Consider the following 21014-nt stretch of genomic DNA (forward strand, 5'->3'; position numbering starts at 1 on the left):
AGCATTCATTAGATAGTCTCTAAGATCTCTTGAAAAATCAAACATCTTGTTGTTTTTAAAGAATGGGAAGGCAGATAGATCAGGGGTGTCATCTGGTCTCAGTTTTCCTTACAGGTCCAAGGGAGATAGACCCTTCTTCAATATATTTTTTGTTCCTTGTGACCTTAAAGGAATTTAAAAGTACGTGCTTTCAGGAACAAAAATGAACATTTTAATATTAAATGAATTTGAAATTATAAACTATATGATTTGAAGTAATAACACTTAAACTACAGAGCATGCCAAAAAACATACACACATTTTAAGAAAGGAAAAAACTGTATTAAAATTGTAATAATATATACCAATAACAAAATATAAATACAAGTGACGTTTGACTTCTGCAATTACAAGAGGTGCTCAAAGTGGTTACCATCAGCCTAATTTTAATACAATTTTTTCTTTTCTTAAAATGTGTATACATTTTTTGGCCATTGGTATGTAATTTTAGGAAATTATTCTTTAAGATATAGATTTTAAATAATCTACGTTATTTTCTAGGAGTCATTCATAAACTTAGCTTTTTACTTTTATGGGCATATTTTACTTTAACATTGGTTTGATTACATTTATGAGTATTCATCATCATTCTTTTCAGCAGTTACATCACTCAAGTAATGTAAACTCAAATAGAGAATTGATAGAAGCAGGGAATGCCTTATAAAGTCTTCCATTTTTTCAGTTTAAGAACTGAATCTCCAAAAAATGAAATGATTTTCAGAGTCACGCAGCATGTAACTGGAATGTTTTTTTCTGATCCCAACTGTAGCACATGTAATATTAGGAGAACACACATTTAAATGCCACCATCCCAAGAGAAAATATTTTCACAAACCATTCAGTAATCTTTCCCTTTTTGTACTGAAAAACAAAAAGACATAAGTCTGAATAAAGCCCAAATTTTAAGAGGCCCAGTGCTGAAATTTTTTGTATATATTTTTTATTTATAAATATTTTATCTTAAAGAAATTGATTGCTGAAACAAGAATAGATTTAAAACAAGAAGAATGTCCACTGGATATTATTTACAATAGCTTTATTGAGATAAAATTCATTTATCATAAAATTCAGTGTTATGAAGTACACAATTCAGCAGTCCTTGGATTTTAATAGTTACTGGTAAACTGCAATTTTGCACCCTGACTTAAGAATGCTACAAATATAAACAAAAACATGAGGAAAAATAAAACTGTCACTGATGAATATACCAGGTAAAGAGATTCCTAGATATTCATAAAAGTTTTACATTCTTAGAAGAAATGGGCTGTTTCAGATAAAGGGGTTAAATATCTCAAAGCCATGAACAAAATGAGAAGATTCTCATGATGCAATAGTAAAGACAAACAAATTTATATAAAGAAATATCCCAATTTTGAAAATTATAATAAAGCTTAATTAAAAACAGGTTTATTAACAAGACCTGCCCCTAACCTATAAAAATATAAATATTGATTTTTCTTTCTACTTTTCTAACTTTTCTACAAAAAAAAACTATTAAAATGTATGCAGGTCTCTTCAATCTTGCATAAGAAAACAAAACAAATTTGCTGGGCTTTCTTTTTCTTTAATCTACTTACCTAATTTAAAAAAAAAAAGAGTTAGCGCATCATGAATTTGCTTTGCTCAGAAAGTTGCCATGACTACACTGCCTTTAGAAAGAAATTCAAACAACACAGTCTTCAAAATCTGATGCCACTTTCTGTTTGCACATTTATCTCCCACCTGTTCTTCCAATATTTCAGCTCTTGGCTCTAGCCAATTTCATGATTGTCCTCTGAACAAAAGAAATAAACTCTTTAGTTTTAGCATAAATATTTATTCATGAAGTCCTCCCACCTACTCTCTCTTATGCAAGTTCTATCCTCACTTTTGCTCAAGATCAAATCTCATCTCTTCTCTCTCTTTCTGAATATGTCCATAAAACATCTTCTCTTCTCTGAACCTCTGTAGAGATTGTTTCTGGAACTCATGTCAGCACTAATCATGTATACCTTCACACTGTTGGTGTAGGCTCCATGTTCAGGGTGTATGAAATTTCTTCCATTAGACTATATATAATTGAATTGAAAGGTTTCAATTCATCCTTTCATTACCAAAAGGTATACATCCATGTAGAGATGCTTAATAAGAATTGTTGATTTAATTAATGAGTGTATTTAAAAAAAAAGCATGAGTTCATTACTTTTAGAAGTAACATAACTGGTACTTGAGGAGAAAAGAGAAAGCCATACCATGGACAAAAAGAACAAGATGTCCAGGAAGACTTCAAAAGACTAGTAAAGCCTTGGGCCTTGGGTGACTAAATGGTTACATTTACAAAATTATATATGACAGTGAGAAGTAATATAGAAAAACAAAACAAAACAAAATCATCTATATCTATATCTATATCATCTATATCTATATCTATCTATCTGTCTATCTATCTATATCTATCTATATTGATTCAATCTAATCTATCTGCTGTGAGAGTTCAAGGACTGGATTTAAAATTAGATTATTTTCCCTTGAACTAGGCAGGAGTTAGGAGTTATCAGGAGAAGGGGAGAGGATGATAAGTACTATTAACCAGAGTCAAAGCAGAGCTCAACTCCATGCTGTTCTTCAAGCAAAAGTAAGATAATCAATTAGTAAAGATCAATAAGACCATTAATAGAAGTGCTACAAGAAGGCTGTGAGAATGAAGGAGGTTCAATTATAATGGTCAGATCCCTAATCACTGGGAGACTTGGGGCTGGTGCAGACAGCTCTGTTACTGAGATCTTGTTTATGATGCAGAAATCCAATTACAGGGACCATGGCAGCAAGGTCAGGATACCGAGTAAAAAATTCAATAACTTTCCAACTAGAGGCAAAATTTATTCTAGAGGTTCGGTAGGAGCTCAGCCCACGGTTGGGGACAAGCAGAGCTAGTTGCCATGACAGGGGTAGACAAATAAACCTACTAGAGGAAGATATCATCTGCCAAATTTTAAATGGACAAGTTCATCTTGTTTCTTTTTCATTCTTTGCTTTATCACACTCTCTGATATCTGAATCTTAAGTAGACTGATCCAGATCACAGAAACAATTGAAATAGATTCATTCTGAGAAAAGTATTCTAAAAGATTTTTCTATAGCCTTTCCTCACATCCTGAGATTTTCCCAGATTCCTGTTCTCCTAAAATAGATTATTTACTTTTGCTGGTTCTGTAAACTATCCATACCCTTTTAATACATTCCTTTTTGTGAAGGTAACTAGAATTTGACAGATTTGAACAAATATCACTAACTCGTGTAAATTTAACACAATGTCAAATATTGTCCATTAATATCAGTGTTTAGAATTGAATGCACTAAAGCATGAATGACTGGAAAATACCACTAATTTTGTCAAATAACATTTCTAATTTTCTATGCAAGAAATCAGTAAACATTAACTTTATGCAGCAGTTATTATTAGAAAGTGATATATATTATTTTCATAAAAGCTTCTTTTATATCTGAAAAAAGTACTTGGCACCTAGTGAGACTTTGACAAATGTTTGTTGAACAGGTGTGTTTCTTCTAGGAATACTCCACCTTTCCATTAAATCCAATCATGATTTATGTTTCTGAGCATGTAAATAATGCAGGGACTTGTACTTTAAAAATTGCCACCTATCCACTGAAAAGTTAAGAATATATTATCAAAACAATGCGTTAACCATTTCAAAAAACAGAGAATGGATAAGTGAAGTCCTGGAAATATAGTAATTTAAAAAGTGATCATCACAAAGAGTAGACTGCCAGTTAGAAAGTTTTACCCCAAAACAAGATATGCTTGCTCACCTGAAAAGTGCTAGAAAGCATCAGTGGCATGGGTCTTACACATTTGGGTGTGCACTTCCTACACACACATGCTCACTCTCCTGCCTTCAGCTCATCCATTTAAAAACAGGGGACTGTTAGTGGCAACACTCTGGCTGATATTAATTGCCATGCCCAAGGTAAGAGGCAATTTATCAGATAACTGGGTCCCAAGCCATACAGGGCCTTGGAGATTAAAATGATCACCTTGAATTGCACTCAGAAGCTCAAAGGCAATCAGCGCAGATGGCAGAGCACAGGTGTATCATGCTTCATGTAGCCTATCTAGTTAAGCAAGCGAACCACAGCATTTTCAGGGTCTGAAGCTTCGGAGTGGTCTCTTAAGTGTTGTTCCACACAAAGCTTGGAGCTTGAATTGAATACAAATTTTTTACGTGTTTGAGGATTTCTCCTGGAAGAAATGATTTTTAAATTGAGAAAACAAATGAAAAACCCCATGAAATAGGCTCCAGAGAATTTACTAAAATCATAGGGTACCGGTAAATTAAAACGTGCTGTTAAAATGATGACCAAGAGAGAGTTTTAAAACATTATGTGCAACACAGCTATAAGATCTTATCACATTCACACTCCATTCTCAAACTAGAAAACCACTGGAGACATTAAGTGTGCAGACCGTGTCCCCCCAGAGTTCATCCTCACTTTTTAGCGTAGGAAATACTATTTACTATCACAATTGAAGTCAGAGCTAAACAAACTCATTTAATAATGGAAGCGTATGGAAAGGCTTCCACAAGGGCACAGGGTGCTTCTAATATCCAGGGGTCAGTGTAAGCAGTACACTGGATAAACATAAGAGAATGGCTCATGGTGTAAGTATCTGGTTCGACATTTGGAGACTCCTTTGGACATTTGGTTTAAATCCCCTTGTGGTTAGTACAGTCTATCAGTGGTAGATAAACTCAATTTCTGCAATGAACTGTGGTTTTCCTTTTAAGATCTGCTGTTCTCTGCCTCTCTGTTCCACTTTGGTGCTACATGAAAGTCCCATATGTACCTGTATCTATGGGTTACTATCAACTGTGGGAGGACATTCCAAGGTCCTTATCGATCCACTTTCAAGTTGAAACCCATAGGTAAGAGAAAGTGTGCCACAAGAGAGGTTTCTATTTCTAGAAAACAGAAGTGGAAAATTTTAAATACTCAAAACCATTAACACAAAAGATCTTATTGAAATATGGCTCATTTCCCAGTACTACTTAGTATTAAAAGGCGTATAGATATCAAGAAGCTCCTAATCATTTCTAGGAAATTTAAACCGCAATTTAGTATACAATTAGTGTAAACAAGAGCAAGCAATAGCAAAGTACTTACTATTAGAAGAAACTTCTTTTTATATATTCCTTAAATGATGAAAATAGTCATTAAAAGTTGCAAAATACAAGAGAAAGATACAAAACAAACTGGCTAACACAGAAAGCATGCAAATTTTGCCAAGAAAGAATGCTTAAAGTCATTATTACCATTTCTGAAAAAAACTGTCATTATGAAACATTAGGCTTGGAGCCACAGATGTTTGCCAAATTATCATCACACATGATAATAGCCAAGTTATTCAGAAATGACTGTGGGAGTTTCGTTTTTTGAATTAACTTTCTCAATAACATATTCACATTGTTCTCCACTGTATTCAAATTTCACAACTTAATTACTATAACCTAATAATTAGAATGCTTCAAGTATAGTTTAAATCAAAACAAAGTTGTCTAATGTTGGCTCACTTTCTTTTATTGTACTATTAGATTGCTCCTTGATTTCTTACCGGTTTTAGAGCCCAGTGTACTTGCCTTCTCTTATATTTACTAGGCGATTTATCTATTTGTCTAGACTTGAACTATTTTATAATGCTTTCTTGACAAATGCTTGAACTTAGGAAACAATTCACATAGGCTTTGTTTGTTGACTAATAAAAGACAGCAAAAGTAAATGAAAATATTAAAGCTCCTGCCATCTTCAGTAATCTTTAGTGGGGAAAAAGTTTATGTAAACTGAGAAACTATTTTTTTTGTGGGATACATAGTTTTATAGAGTTTGTGGCTAATCAGTCACTTGATGTTAACTTTTACTAATGTAATGTTCTGTAGGTTAATACATTAAAGTTGATAAGAGTAGAAATGTTTAATACCCTGATTCTTAATGTGTAGATATCTGCGTTAAGATTATGGTGAAGCCCTACTGGCAATATATACGAGGTTGGACAATTGGGTTCGTGAACTTTCCACCGTGAGTGCATGTATGTGTTGTAAGTGTGTACTATCTTCTTAAAATTTCTTTTTTTTTAAACTAAAATTTATTGGGAGTGGCAAGGGTTAATAAAACTACATAGGTTTCAAATATACAATTCCGTAATACATCATCTAGATATCACATTCTTAAAACTTCTTAGAACTTTTCAGCCACATATTTTTTTCCTTATTTCTCTTGAGACTTTCAGGAAAATCAAACTCAGCTATCTCTTCTTTATCTTTCTATGTCCAGGATAGAATAGTCAGATGCTATAAAGGAAGCCTAGAGCAGTGTTGTCCAATAGTACTTTCTGCAATGCCAAAATATTTCATAATCGGTGCCATCCAATATGGTAGCCATGAGTCTATGTGACTACTGAGCACTTGAAATATGTCTAGTGAGACTGAGGAGCTGAGCTTTTATTTCAATCTAATTTTAATTAAATTAAAATTATAAAAGTCTCTCTTTTTTTTTTAAATTTTCTTGCTCCCTTAAAAAAATTATAAAAGTCTCATCTGGCTCAGAAATTGCTATATAACTTTTTTTATTAAAATTCAGTTATTTCCATTTGTTTACATATTGTCTATATGTGCATTTGAGCTCAACAACAGAGTCAAATAATTTCTACAGAGACTGTATGACCCATGAAATCAAAAATATTTATTACCTGATCCTTTATAGAAAAAGTTGTCTGATGTTACTCTAGAGAATTGTTTTTGATTTGGGATTGGGCATGGTTTTCTTGCTACCCAATTGAGTTTTATGAGCTTTCTGAAATGACAGAGTGTCTAGTACAACCCTCCCTAATTTCACAGTTTGATTACAGTGGCTGAGATCTATTGATATCTCATAGATTCTAGAGAAGCATATTCTAGGCCTATTTTATCTATCAAACTGTGATGCATGCTAATCCTGAGGTTTTCTGGTGGGGAGTGAGAAGGCTTGGATTGTTAGAGAGCATTGACTTATTGAGAAAAGGAAAGACATCTCTTATCCCCATGCAGCTCTCTTAAGCACATAGGAGGTACTCTATAACACTGTGTTGAATGAATGAATGAATGAACTGTATGGATGAATCAAGTAAATGGCTCTCTACCTTCAAAAATATTAATAGTTTGACATTTGTGCTTTCTTTCAGTACTAGAATATTTCCGTCATATTTAAACTGCAAGGACAGAAATTATAAGGACTATGTGTAAGCACCACATTATCAAAAATAGATTCAGATTATTTTCTTCTTTAAAATAATTTGCAATCACAGATTGTAAAATTCTCTGGAAAAAAATTTTTATTGCTAACATCTATAATTACATGTTCTACATGAAAAAATTATTTTCCTGGTTAAATAAATTTGGGCGAAAGTTGCCATTTTGATGGCATTTTGAAAAATCTCTTTTCTTCTTTTTCTACTGAGTTTTTATTGGCTCCTCCTCCTGCTCCATATATAATCATTTCACACAATTTATTACCTTTGTTTCTCCCAGAAGTTAGTAAATATCATTGAAATGTGATTTTAATCATATACAGAACTTTTTAAAAATGCTAGCTAATTAAAAGACAGCAGCCTTGACAGCTTTCTTTTAAAAATCAACTTGCTTCTTATATACGAATACCCAAATCCTAACAATAAGATTCATTGGTAAAAATTGCAAACCAAATGTTCTATTTGAAAAGTTCTCTGTCAATTAAGACTTTGGTTATTATCATCTGATAACAAAAAAGTATATTTTAAGTGAACTTTAACTCTTGGTTCTCTCCACTACACACACTGCCCTATACTTTTCAGACATGACTCATTCTCTCCCATGTATTAGATACACTCTTTCCCCTTCTTCATCTGGCAAACTTCTCAGCATCCTTTAAGATTGGATTAGGCATCACTTTCTTTAAGAAATCTGAGACTGGACTGAGTGCACCTTCTAGGCACTCCCACAACACCCAGCACACACATCAATCACCAAGCTTACTTCCTTACTGTATTGAAATCATCTCTTCATGTCTCTCTCTCTCCAAGTAGATTTCAAGCTTTTTGTAAGTTCCATGAAAGCAAAGATTCAATTCTAGCAGATACTTACTAAATATTAAACAGAATCTGTTTGTTCAGCATGAAGACATAAATCCATTAAAAATCACTGAGTAGTGATGTAAATCAGTTTTCTGTAGGCAGGACTCCAAATTGCCTCCATAATAACTGGAATTTATGGGAATGATAAAGAGAAACAGGTGTGACTATATCTGAAAATATACCTTTTCAACTCACTTTCTGCTTAGACACATTTTCTTCTTATAGATTTTTTTTTTATTTTGTAATTACAGTTGACACAATAATATATTAGTTTCAGGTGTACAACATAGTGATTAGAGAATTATATAATTTAAGAACTAATCACCACAATAAGCTTAGTACCCATCTGACACCACACCTTGTTATAATATAATTGACTTTATTACCTATGCTGTACTTTACAGTCCCACTACTATTTTTATAACTAACAATTTGTACTTTTTAATCCCTTCACATTTTTCACTCATCCCCTCAACTGCTCTCCCATCTGACAACCATCAACTTGTTCTCTGTATCTATGAGTTTGTTTCTGTGTTGTTTATTCATTTATTTTGTTTTTCAAGACCTGCATAAAAGAAAAATTATATTGTATTTGTCTTTGTCTGACTTATTTCACTTAGCATAATGTCCTCTAGGTCTATCCATGTTGTCATAAAATGGAAAGATTTCATTTTTTTTTTAAGATTTTTATTGGGGAATTGGGGGAAGGGGAACAGACAAGTTGCTGTCCTTTTGTTCTTCAGTCTAGTTGTGGAGGACGTTGCTTCTCTGGCTCAAGTTGGCACCATCATTGCGCTCTTCCAGGGCGAGGCAGATCAGTCACCAGCCTCTGGACAGCCGATCCCGGTGGCTGCCGGCCACCCATGCTGGCTGCCGGCCACACACAGCAGCCCATGGCAATCCACTGCAGCAGGAGCTGCAGACCACACTGACACCGGTGACCCACAGCAGCCCAGCTCCAGATTGAGCTGTTGTTCAGCATCTTAGCTGTAGAGGGCAGTGTCACTGGCCCTCATATGTGGGATCTGAACCGGGGCTCTCTGGCGTCCCAAGCCAGCTCTTAACTAACGCGCCACTCGGCCGACCCAAGATTTCATTTTTATAGCCTACTAATATTCTATTGTATACATATACCACTTCTTTATCCATTAGTTTATTGATGGAGACTTAGGTTGCTTCCATCTCTTGACTATTATAAATAAAGCTGCAATGAACGTAAGGGTGCATATATCTTTTCAAGTTATTGTTTTCAATTTCTACATATAAATATTCAGAAGAGGAATTGCTAGGTCATATGGTAGTTATACTTTTAATTTTTTGAGAAAATGCCATACTGTTTTCCATAGTGGCTACACCAATATACAATCCCACTGTGTACAAAGTTCCCATTTCTCCACATCATAACCAATGCTTATCGTTTGTTGATTTATTCATGACAGCCATTCTGACAGGTATGAGAAGTTATATCATGGTTTTAACTTATATTTTCTGATGATTAGTGATGTCGAGCATTTTTTCATATGCCTATTGCCCATCTGTATTTCCTCTTTGAAGAAATATCTATTCCCATACTCTGTCCATTTTAAAATTGGGTTGTTTGGTTTATTTTGAGTTTAGTTATATGAGTTCCTTATGCATTTTGTATATTAACCCCTTATCTGATGTGTCACTGGTAAATATCTTCTATCAGTAGGTTGCTTCTTTTTTTGTTGCTTTTCTTCACTATGCAAAAACTTTTAGTTTCATATAGTAGAATTTGTTTATTTTTTTCTTTGGTGTCTCTTGCCCAAGGAGACATATCAAAGAAATATTGCTAAGAGCAATGTCAAAGGGTTTACTGTCTATGTTTTTTTCTAGAAGTTTTATGGTTTAAGGTCTTACACTTAAATACTTTATCCATTTAGAGATTATTCTTGTATATGGTGTAAGAAGTGGTCTAGTTTCATTTTTTTGCATGTATCTGTCCAGTTTTCCCAGCACCATTTATTGAAGAGACTGTATTTACCCCATTGTATATTTTTGCCTTTTTTGTCATAGATTAGTTGACCATATAAGTGTAGGTTTATTTCTGAGCTCTCTATTCTGTCCCATTGATCTGTGTGTCTGTTTTTATGCCAGTGTCATGCTGTTTTGATTATTATAGCTTTGCAGTATAGTTTGATATTAAGTAGTTTGAAATTGCCAACGTTTTTCTTCTTTCTCAAGATTGCTTTGGTTATTCAGTGTCTTTTGTGGTTCCATATAAATTTTAGGATTATTTGTTCTTGTTCTGTTAAAAATGCCATTGGTATTTTGATAGGGATTGCATTAAATCTGTAGATTGCTTTGTGTAGTTTGGATATTTTAACAGTGTGCATTCTTTTTATCCATGAGTATAGTATGTCCTTCCTTTTATTTGTGTCTTCAATTTCTTTCATGTCCTATTGTTTGTGCAGTACAGGTGTTTTAACTCCTTCGTTAAATTTATTCTCAAGTATTTTACTTTTTTTGATGCAATTGCAAATGGGATTTTTTTTAAATTTCTCTTTCTGATATTTTGTTATTAGTGAATAAAAATGCAACCAATTCCTGTACATTAATTTTGTGTCCTGCTGCTTTACTAAATTCATTATCAGTTCTAATAGTTTTTTGTGGATTATTTAGGGTTCTCTCTATATAGTATCATGACATCTGCAAATAATGACACTTTTACTTCTTTTCCAATTTGAATGCCTTTCATTTATTTTTCTTCTCTGATTGCTGTGGCTAGGACTTCCAAAACTGTGTTGAATAAAAGTAATGAAAGTGGGCATTGTCTTTTTGTTGATCTTAAAGAAAAAGCTTCAGCTTTTCACCATTGAGTATTATGTTAGCTGTGGTTTTGTCATATGTGGCCTTTATTATGTTGAGGTATGTTCCTTCTATCCTTACCTTGCTGAGAATTTTTATCATAAATGGATGCTGAATTTTGTCAAGTGCTTTTATGCTTTTCTGCATCTATTAATATGATCATATGATTTTTGTCCTCCGGCTTTTTTTTTTAATGTGGTATATCATGTTAATTGATTTGCAGGTATTGAAATGAAGTTGCATTCCAGGAATAAATCCCACTTGATCATGGTTTATAATCTTTTTAATGTATTGCTGAATTCAATTTGCTAATATTTTGTTGAGGATTTTTACACCAATATTCATCAGAGAGAGAGAGAGAGAGAGAGAGAGAGAGAGAGAGAGAGAGAGAGAGAAAATGTATACACATTTTAAGAAAGGAAAAAGCTGTAATAAAATTACTCTGATGGTAACCACTTTGAGCACCTCTTGTAATTGCAGAAGTCAAATGTGACTTGTATTCATCTTTGGCTATTGGTATATATTGAGTATTACAATTTTAATACAGTGGTTTTTATTCTTAAAATGTGCATACATATTTTGGCACCCTCTGTGTGTGCATGTGTGTGTGTGTGTGTGTGTGTGTGTGTGTGTGTGTATCTCACATATAAGACAAGAATGCTGAGGCTTGCCAACATCACACAGCAGAGTTAATACCTATTTTATACTTGCAACATGTATAGATCACATCACTGACTATTCAGAGGTAGGGCGAGAGGTTCCCCACTTTTCTTACACTCACAAACTCAAGACAGCAAATGAGAGAGTGAAGGTTAACACGGGAAGGAGTGATGTGATTATACCCATGGGTTGTTAACTTTTCATGTGGGGCAGGGTGGCCAGGAGGAGTCTGGAAAAGTGTCAGTGCTCAGGATGCTGTCTGGCTTCTTTTCCTTGGTGAGAGTCTTGGTGGAAAACTGACAAAACCAGGAGGTTGGGGCAGCAACATCCTTATTGCTTTCTTTAGCTGATGAGGCCTTTTCAGCCCATCCCCACACAGGGAAAACCAGAGCCATCTTTCAGCCCTTTCAGGCTGATGGAATTCCAAATCAGGGCTGGAGGTGGGCTCTAGTGGCTCTCCCTTTATGTCAATGGATTTACCAGGAGGGCTGCAACCAAGCCCCCCTTCTTCACCACTACAAGGGATGGCTGAAAGGTCACCATTCCAATTGCCCCTTAAAGAGACTGTTTTTCATTCTGCTTACCAGAGTTTTATATTTTTAGGTAGAAGATAGATGCTGAATTTCATTTTATTTTGTCCTTACATACATGTACACACATTGTATGGGTATAAGGACACAAATGGCATGTCTAGCCTGACCATTTTTTCCTGGGATGTGCTAGCAAAAGGAAGAAGACTATGGCAGTCCCTTCAGAGGCAGCGCTACAAAGCACACACATCACTTTGATGTAACTCCATCTATCCAGTCTTATCCTAATGTTTGCTAATCACCAAACAAGTGTTAGTCTATCTCTGGAAATTGTCTCTTTGTATCAGCCATGCCTAATATATCTTTCATTACACATAAACCTAGATGAATTCTATGTATTCTTTGAGATTTATCTCAATAATCATCTTCTCTTATGAAACTTACTCAACTTTTCCTTGCTAGCACTGTGTGTTGCATACCTCAGTATTTTCTACATTTATTTGTGGTTATTTGTATCCATGTCTAATCTCCTCTAACAAATCACATATTCCCTGAGGAAATATCATATGGTGAAAAGGTTCTGAGGAAAAACTACCAATTAAATTCCATGAAATCACATCTCTGAAGCAATGTACAACTATTATCTTTCTGAAATACAATAGTTTAGTGCTATAGTTTGCATTTGATTACAAAATAAATTTTTGATGTTTTATAGAAAGATTTTTCCCAATCAGGGAAAAAAATGAGAAAAATTTTTTTTACTGTTTCAGCCCGACTTTCCCATCCACTGTTTCTCCCTCTGTTTCTCATTGCTTATCTTCTCTATTTCTCAATCCTGGGATTCATGATATACAATTTAAAGCTTAAAGACTAATTGCACTATCATTTTGGAAGCACACACTATAGAAACATAAGATAAACTTATTAACCATTCCATTGCCGTGCCCAGAAAATAAAATAATTTTCCTTCAATCTAAACACTCAGCCCCCATGAATGTAAAGTGCTACCTTATAAAAATAGTGCAAGGCAAAATGCAGCACATACTTTCAGAGTTCTTATGGAATCTCTTTGGAAATATGTACTCAGTGTGCCTCAAATGTACCTTAGATGAAATTAGAGGGAGAACCGCCTTGCTCATGTTTATCAGGAAGAATATCAAGCTCTATTGAATTTGAGGCTGCCAAAATGTTCTATGTACTGTAGCAAGATGCACCACAATTGTCAAGTAAGTCTGCAATTTGCCTATTATTAAGTGTCATAGCTAAGGTCTCACCTTAGGATTATTTTTTTAAATAATCCTAATAAAACATTCATAGACATTTTCTAACATCAAAATAATAGGCTGGCAAAAGACTTTAGATATTTAACACTACATTGTCAGTGTAAATAAATCACAGTAGTAACAAAAGAGGAATCGAAATTCATACTCATCTGCTGTACTATATAAATATTTGGAATTCAAGTTTTAAGCTTGTACTTTATACACATTTGGTACAAGAATTGGATTCAGTCAGGCCTAGGTTCAAACTGTGAGTCAGCCAACTCTTTGCCAAATAGCCTTAGACAATTTTTTTAATTCATTCAAAATTCCTGAGTTTCAGTTTCCTTATCTGTAAAGGTAATAGTCAAAATTATGATGGAATATAATAATATATGTGAAATGCCTAGTGCAGTATTTGGTGATAACTCTCCCCTCATAAATGGAGATATTAATCAAAGTTTCCCTCTTTTTTTTTTAATACTGTGGACCTACAGTATTGAAAATTCTCTTGAAAATTCGCTTACAATATCTGTGCCATATATTATATTTGTGAGTAATTGGTAATCCTTTACAGTAAACTTTATATCATATAACTTAAAAGAGTTATTATTGCACTGATTGGCAAAAATTATAAACCCAATTCTGATATATTGCAATCAGCCATATGATTACCTAGTGAGTACAGCTATTGCTGTGGTAGTAGGATAACATAATTTTACTGAAAGCTGAATAATATAAAATCAGCTTAAATAAAATGTCTTGATAGAAAATACAAGAGCTTATATCCCTATAGAGAACACATTAGGATATGGGCCCATGTTTCTATGAAGCAGTTTTTTTGCAGAGTATTGTATTATTACAAAACAGCCTGTGCTCTCGATCCATTTAATACCTATCTGAAAAATTAAAGCATAGAACACACATACCAAAGCCCAACAAAAAACAAAAATCAACCCGGCTCATGACATACAAGGAAGGGAAAGTAAGGAGAAGTTTAGGTAAGGTTTTTCATTAAGAATAAGTTATGTGTGAAATTTTTATAATGAATTGGAAGGGATAAAAGAGAAAATGGAAATGAGTTAAAATATCACATGGTTGATCATGCTAAGATTGTTTTCCAGAGCAGGGTGTCAACTTTGTAGATCTTGGAGATTCTGGAACCTGAACTGAAAGCAAACTTATCCCTCAGGCATGTAATTTTCTCTTAGGATTTTGTGTTAAACAATGTGGATCAAATCAGAATTTAAAAATTTCAAAGAGAAAATACTTCTGATATTCAGATTTTTCCAGCTATTCATGGTAGCACACTCCTTCTACAAATGTGTGGTGAAAATAGAAGAGATAAATGATTTAATTAGATATTCACAAATTTTAGAAAGTAGCTTAGTGTGACAAAAATACCATAAAGGATGTAATGCTTTGCAAAAATCTACAGATGAATTAAAGAGAGATAGAGAAGGAAAGAAAGGAAGCCGGAGAAAAAGAGAGAATAGCTAATAAACGATTAGGTGAGAAGTGTTTGCTGTCATTCATAAATTATGTATGTAAATGGTAAACAAGGTATTTCAGCCGTTTCCCTGAAAAAAATACAAAAGTCTACATAAGACTGATTTGAAAAATTTTTGATTGCTTCTCTAATAGAATACTATTTTGGAGGTCATTTACAAGTAAAACATACATTGCTCAGTTGAATAGAAAGTGTTAGAAATTTTCATATAATGTAAAGAAAGAGTCTGTATTTCAAATAGAAACTCATTTTGTTACGTTCTAAGAGTCGGTCCAAGAAATAAGCAAACAAAAAAGTATTGAGGCTAAGAATAGTAATAAAACAGTTTGCTTTCCTCTTTCATTATGAGAAAATTTTGTAAAAAGCTAAAATAATTTGTATGAAAGTGGACAGACACTTCACTTAGTGAAAATCGAGAAATAAAAGCAACACGTATGTAAAGTAACAGATGTTTATGATTAGTTCCTACTTAACATCACCCAGCTGGCTTAGGATGATTTTTATGGAGGAGGAGCATTGTAGAATGCCACATGTTTATATAAATCATGGGTATGGCAGTCATGATCCTGGGGCAAAAGAGCTCCACATACCATTTTGGGTAACCTTTTCAATCACACCATATAACATAAGAACAACCACTACTCCCCAACACAGTATCTGTTTCCAGTTTCCTCCAACATTTTGATGGGTGTCATTATGTGTCAGCCTACATTCTGTTTTCTTATGTTGTAACACATTGTATGGGTTTTGTACCAGGTGAAATCTATTACACTATTTTGCATTAGTATCACTGGGTTGGAAAAACATATATGGCAGTTACTTTACATTAAACATTTTCTTTGGAAATCGGTTACTAACTTATTGTTTAGATATTTATATCAAGGTCTATATTTCAATTTCAAATAAAAAGCCAATCTTAAGAAAATGTGATTTGACTAGAGCTTTACTTTTTCATCCCAGTCAAAAGATTAAAATGTATTTTTGTACAACAAATAGTTAAATTCTAAAAAAGAAAGAGAAAGAAATGTGGAGAGGGAGGAGGTGAATAGGCAGAAAAAAGAAGGCAGAGGAAAAAAGGTTACCATTTTTTATTAAAAAATAACAAAGTGTTGTGCAACGTATGCTTTAATGGTAATCATGATAGTTTTTCATTAATATTAATATTGTATCATAAGTATTTTACTATGTTGTTCACAATTCTTTAAAATCATTTTAATGTCTGTAAAATATTTCATCCTGTAAAGTGGCTAAAAATGAAGGGAATCTGAATAAATTATAAATTTTAGTTTATTGGTACATCGGTTGAAATTAATGCATCATAATAATGTAAGATATTAACAGTAGAGGAAAGTGAGTGTAGGTTAGACTGGGACTCTGTATTATCTTTGCAAGTTTTCTGTATATATAAGACAAGTCTAAAGTAAAAGTTTATTAAAAATCTGTTAGCCATTGATAAATTAGGCATTTAATATTTTCTTCCTACAGCATCATTATGTAACTTTTTTAGTGTTTTTATCATTTGTTATTCAACTATTTCTTCTTGTATAGTTATATCAAAGTATGAATATTATAAATATATCTACAGATTGCTTTAGAGAATTTGTATAAATTTACCTTCTAACCATCAGTGTATAAGAATTTCCTTCATACTGCATTTTCCCCAATTATTTATTATGAAAATTTTCAAACATACAGCAAAGTTAAAAAGAATTTTACAGTGAACACCATATACCCACCACCCAGATTCTCCCATTTTACTGCATATGTTATGACCATCCCGCTACCCATCTATTAATCAATCTTATTTGAATGATTTCTAAGTAAATTACAGATCTTTGTTCACTTGCTGATAAATAATTCAGCATGTGTATCATTACTCAGAGTTTAATACGTGCCTAAACTATTTTCATATAAAATTTACAACGGAGTGTGCAAGTCTTAATCATGTGCACTTGACAAATGTATGTGCTTGGAAAAACAAAGCTCCTCTCAAGATATAGAGAATCATCACTTTCAGTATTTCCCCTATACCCGCCCCTTCCCAGTCTATTCTTACCCCCACACTCAACCCTTACTTACCCTGAGGCAACTACTGTTCTAATCTTTCCACCACAGATTAGTTTTTGCTAGTTCTGGATCTTAATATAAATGAATTCATACAATACATATACTTTGTGTAAGACTTCTTTTCACTCTGCATAATATTTTTCAGTTTGATCTATTCTTTCACATGTTATCAGTTTGTTACTTTTTATTGATGAGTAATATTCCTTTGGATGAATATATCAAAGGGTGTTTAACCATTTTCCCATTGATGAAGAACTGGGCTATTTCCAGTCTGGGCTATTATAAATAAAGCCACTATTAACATTCTTTATAATTACTTTCTGAATGTAGGGTTTAAAAATTATTTTGTTGATGTAGAGTTTACCTTTCTTGGAGTGAAGTGCCTAGGTCATGGGATAGGTATAAATTTAGTTTTCTAACTGACACCCAGAGCTTTGTCCAATGTAGTTGTATCATTTTACATTCACACCAATCATGTATAAGACTTCCAGTTGCTCCACACTCTCACAAATATTTTATATTATTAGATTTTAAATTATAGTCATTCCAGTTGGGCATAGAATGGTGTCTCATTGGGCAAAAATGCATTTTCCTGATGACGAATGGTGTTGAACACCTTTTCATACCTGTTGTGGCCATTGATAAATCTATTTTGTGAATGTCGGTTTAAATATTTTGTCCATGTTTAATTGAGTTATTTGACATTTTAAATTTTGGATATCTGTCCTCTGTCAGATATATATCTTGAGAATACATTGTCTCCACTAAAACTAATCTATTCATTTTTTTAATCATGACTTTTGATGAGCAAATGTTCTTAATTTTGGTATAGTCTAACTTACTGATTTTTCTTTTATGTTTATTGCTTTCTGTGACCTAAGACAACATTGCAAACAGGTAACAAATATATTCTCCTATACTTTCCTCTAAAAATTTTATACTTTGAGCCTTTATATTTAGATCTATAATCATTCACAAATTTATGTTTGCATGTGTTACAGAAAATATTGGGGGAGGAAGATCTTTTGGGGGAAATTTAAAACTACATATTATTTTTTTCAATGTCAGAGTTATATATGTGTTTTGGAAGAGCGCTGCTTAGAGGTTTTTGAACATTGAATGATGAAATGTCATCCTATTCTTTGCCTAATATAAGGAATAAATTTCATAATGGTGACAGCAGTAGATAGTAAAAATGCATAGTAGAATAATTGATTTAGATTATTTTTTTTTTAGAAATAACCCTAAATTTCTGATGCAAAGACAGTGCCTGAATTCTCAGTAATGGCCTAAGAAATATGATTAATTTATATGTGGAGCTTCCCAAAAGTAGGTCTAAACACTAGTAGTATCTAATGAATATACCAATATGTATGTGATGGTTAAAAAGACTGTCTTGGGAGAAATGAGTGTGATGAGGAGTTAAAAAACGTTTAAATACATGTGATGACTTGAGGACTTTGAGCCAGAGAAAAATTGTTTCTCAAAAGTCATAAAGTCATATAGCAAGAGTATTCAGAAAAGTATAATATAATTATAGCATGTTAACAGAAAATGAAAGAGAATGCCTGACACTGAAAAGAACTGTTAAATGAAAAGGAAGCCTATTCCTAATCAAAACTAAAACAAACAAACAAAACAACTAAACAAACAAACGAAAAAACAGTTTCACTGACACCTGTATGAACTAACCTAGATTTGCAATATTCCATTATATTCCTCTTTAGTGGTCTCTGGTGTTTGAAAGAAACAAACTTGCAAAGTCACGGAGATGTGATTCTGCCACTAAAAACGAGCTCTTAGACAATGCCCATAACTCACGAAACTAGTGCCCATGCAGGAATTAAATTAACTTCTTCCAACCCTTCCTGCCGTTACTGTTGATTAACGTCTTTTCTACTGCATCAGCACCATCCTCATTGCATTGCATAACCTCAGACTTGCTTAAAACCTAATTATATAGCACATTCAGAAACAGACCCACAACTCAATAAAGACCACTTGTCACTTTTTCTAAAAAAGAACTGAAGGGTTAATTTTACATTAAGTAACTGCCTTTTTTTTTTTCCTTGAATTTCAGAAGGGAGAATTCTTTCTATTGGGAAAGTAGTAAAATTATAGGCACAGCGCTGATTTAAAATTGGAAATGTTTTCTATCAAACTAACTTGCTAATTGTGAGTAGATTTTTTTTTAAATCACGATATATTAAAAGGGATTAGAACACACCTTGACCTAGTAAAGGAAAAATATTATGTTCGACACTTTCAAAATACAAATAAGTCAAAATCTATTTACATTGCAATCTATTTCTCATTTTAATAAAAAAATGTTAATCTCTTGAGCTATAAACCTATTCCTGATTATCATCCACATAGCAAATAAACATGATTTACTAGAACAAGTTTCATCTTTTTATCAAAATTTGGCAAGGTAACTAGGTAGAGGGTATATAAATACAACAAAAATCCAGTCCTTGCTTTGTGTGGTTCCAACATGCAGGGATTTCTGTTACCACAGTGTAACTAAATAGTATCAGTTCTTCTACAACCCAGTTCAAATTTCAGTTACCATGGTGTATTAACTGTGAGTAATTGTAAAAAGTATAAACTTCACTGCTAGCTCTTCAGTGCACAAATCACTGTGTAATAACAGATGCCCATCACGCTCAGTGATCAAGAATGTCTCTTTGTTTAAAGCCTGACCACGATCGGCCACTGTGTATCTGTTTTTATTCAGTTCATACTCAGGCAGCAAAGTGTGTGGCTATGCTGCCTCCTTGTCTCCCAGTGACAACCCCACGTGCCATGTAACACACACACACACACACACACAAAAGAAAATCAAAAGAAGGGATGGGTTAATTAATATGAAACCATAGCAAAGAAAATGGTGAGGCTGGAAGTGAAATTTGAATTGAATGTAAATGGATTTGTAGAAGAAATAGCTGCCTGCGTGCATGTTGACATTACTGTCATTCAGGGGACTCTAAATGTGCAAAGGATCTTAGCGAAGACAAATGTACTAACGTAAATAAGAAAAGTGGTTGTGATGAAAAGGATGACAACATCCCAGAGGAAGTGATGCTGGCAAAAAGCTTCACAGTAATGTTAACTCTCAGAGACATTTTATGGCCTTGAAAGTACAAAAGATAAAATGTTGGAAGCTGATAAACTTAGGAATACGACACTTCAACAAGGCATAGAAAAGATGCTTGCACTGTATCTTAAGTTATCCTCGTATGATAAGGCAACAATGCTCAATATACTGTTTTAAAATATATAAATATTTTACATTTTATTTTTAATTTTAGTTGAAATACAACGTACAATATTATATTGTTTAGATGTACAATATAGTGATTCAACATTTTATACCTTACAAAGTGCACCACGATAAGTCTAGTAACCACCTGTCACTATACATAGTTACGATATTATTGACGCTATTCCCTATGCTCTACATTACATCCCCATGACTCATTTTATAACTGGAAGTTTGTACTTCTTAATCCCCATTCTCTTTTCCACTCAACCCCAGCTCTCTCCCCTCTGGCAACCATCTGTATCTATGACTTTGTTTCTGTTTTATTTATTTATTGTGTTTGTTTGTTTGCTTTAGATTCCACATATAAATGAAATCATATGGCATTTGTCTTTTTCTGTTTGACTTATTTCACTTAACATAATACTCTCTAGGTCCATACGTGTTGCAAGATTTCCTTCTTTTTATAGCTGAGGAATATTCCATTGTATATATTTATCACGTCTTTTTTATCCATTAATCTATCAATGGACATGGCTGTTTCCACACCTTCACTATTGAAAACAATGCTACAATGAATATAGGGCTGTGTATATCTTTTCAAATTGATGTTATTGTTTTCTTCAAGTGAATAACCATCAATGAAATTGCTGGGTCTTACAGTAGTTATTTTTTAATTTTTTGAGTAATCTCAATACAGTTTTTCATAGTGGCTGCA

The sequence above is a fragment of the Hipposideros armiger genome, unplaced genomic scaffold (genome assembly GCF_001890085.2).
Source record: "Hipposideros armiger isolate ML-2016 unplaced genomic scaffold, ASM189008v1 scaffold_26, whole genome shotgun sequence".
Classification (NCBI taxonomy): Eukaryota; Metazoa; Chordata; class Mammalia; order Chiroptera; family Hipposideridae; genus Hipposideros; species Hipposideros armiger.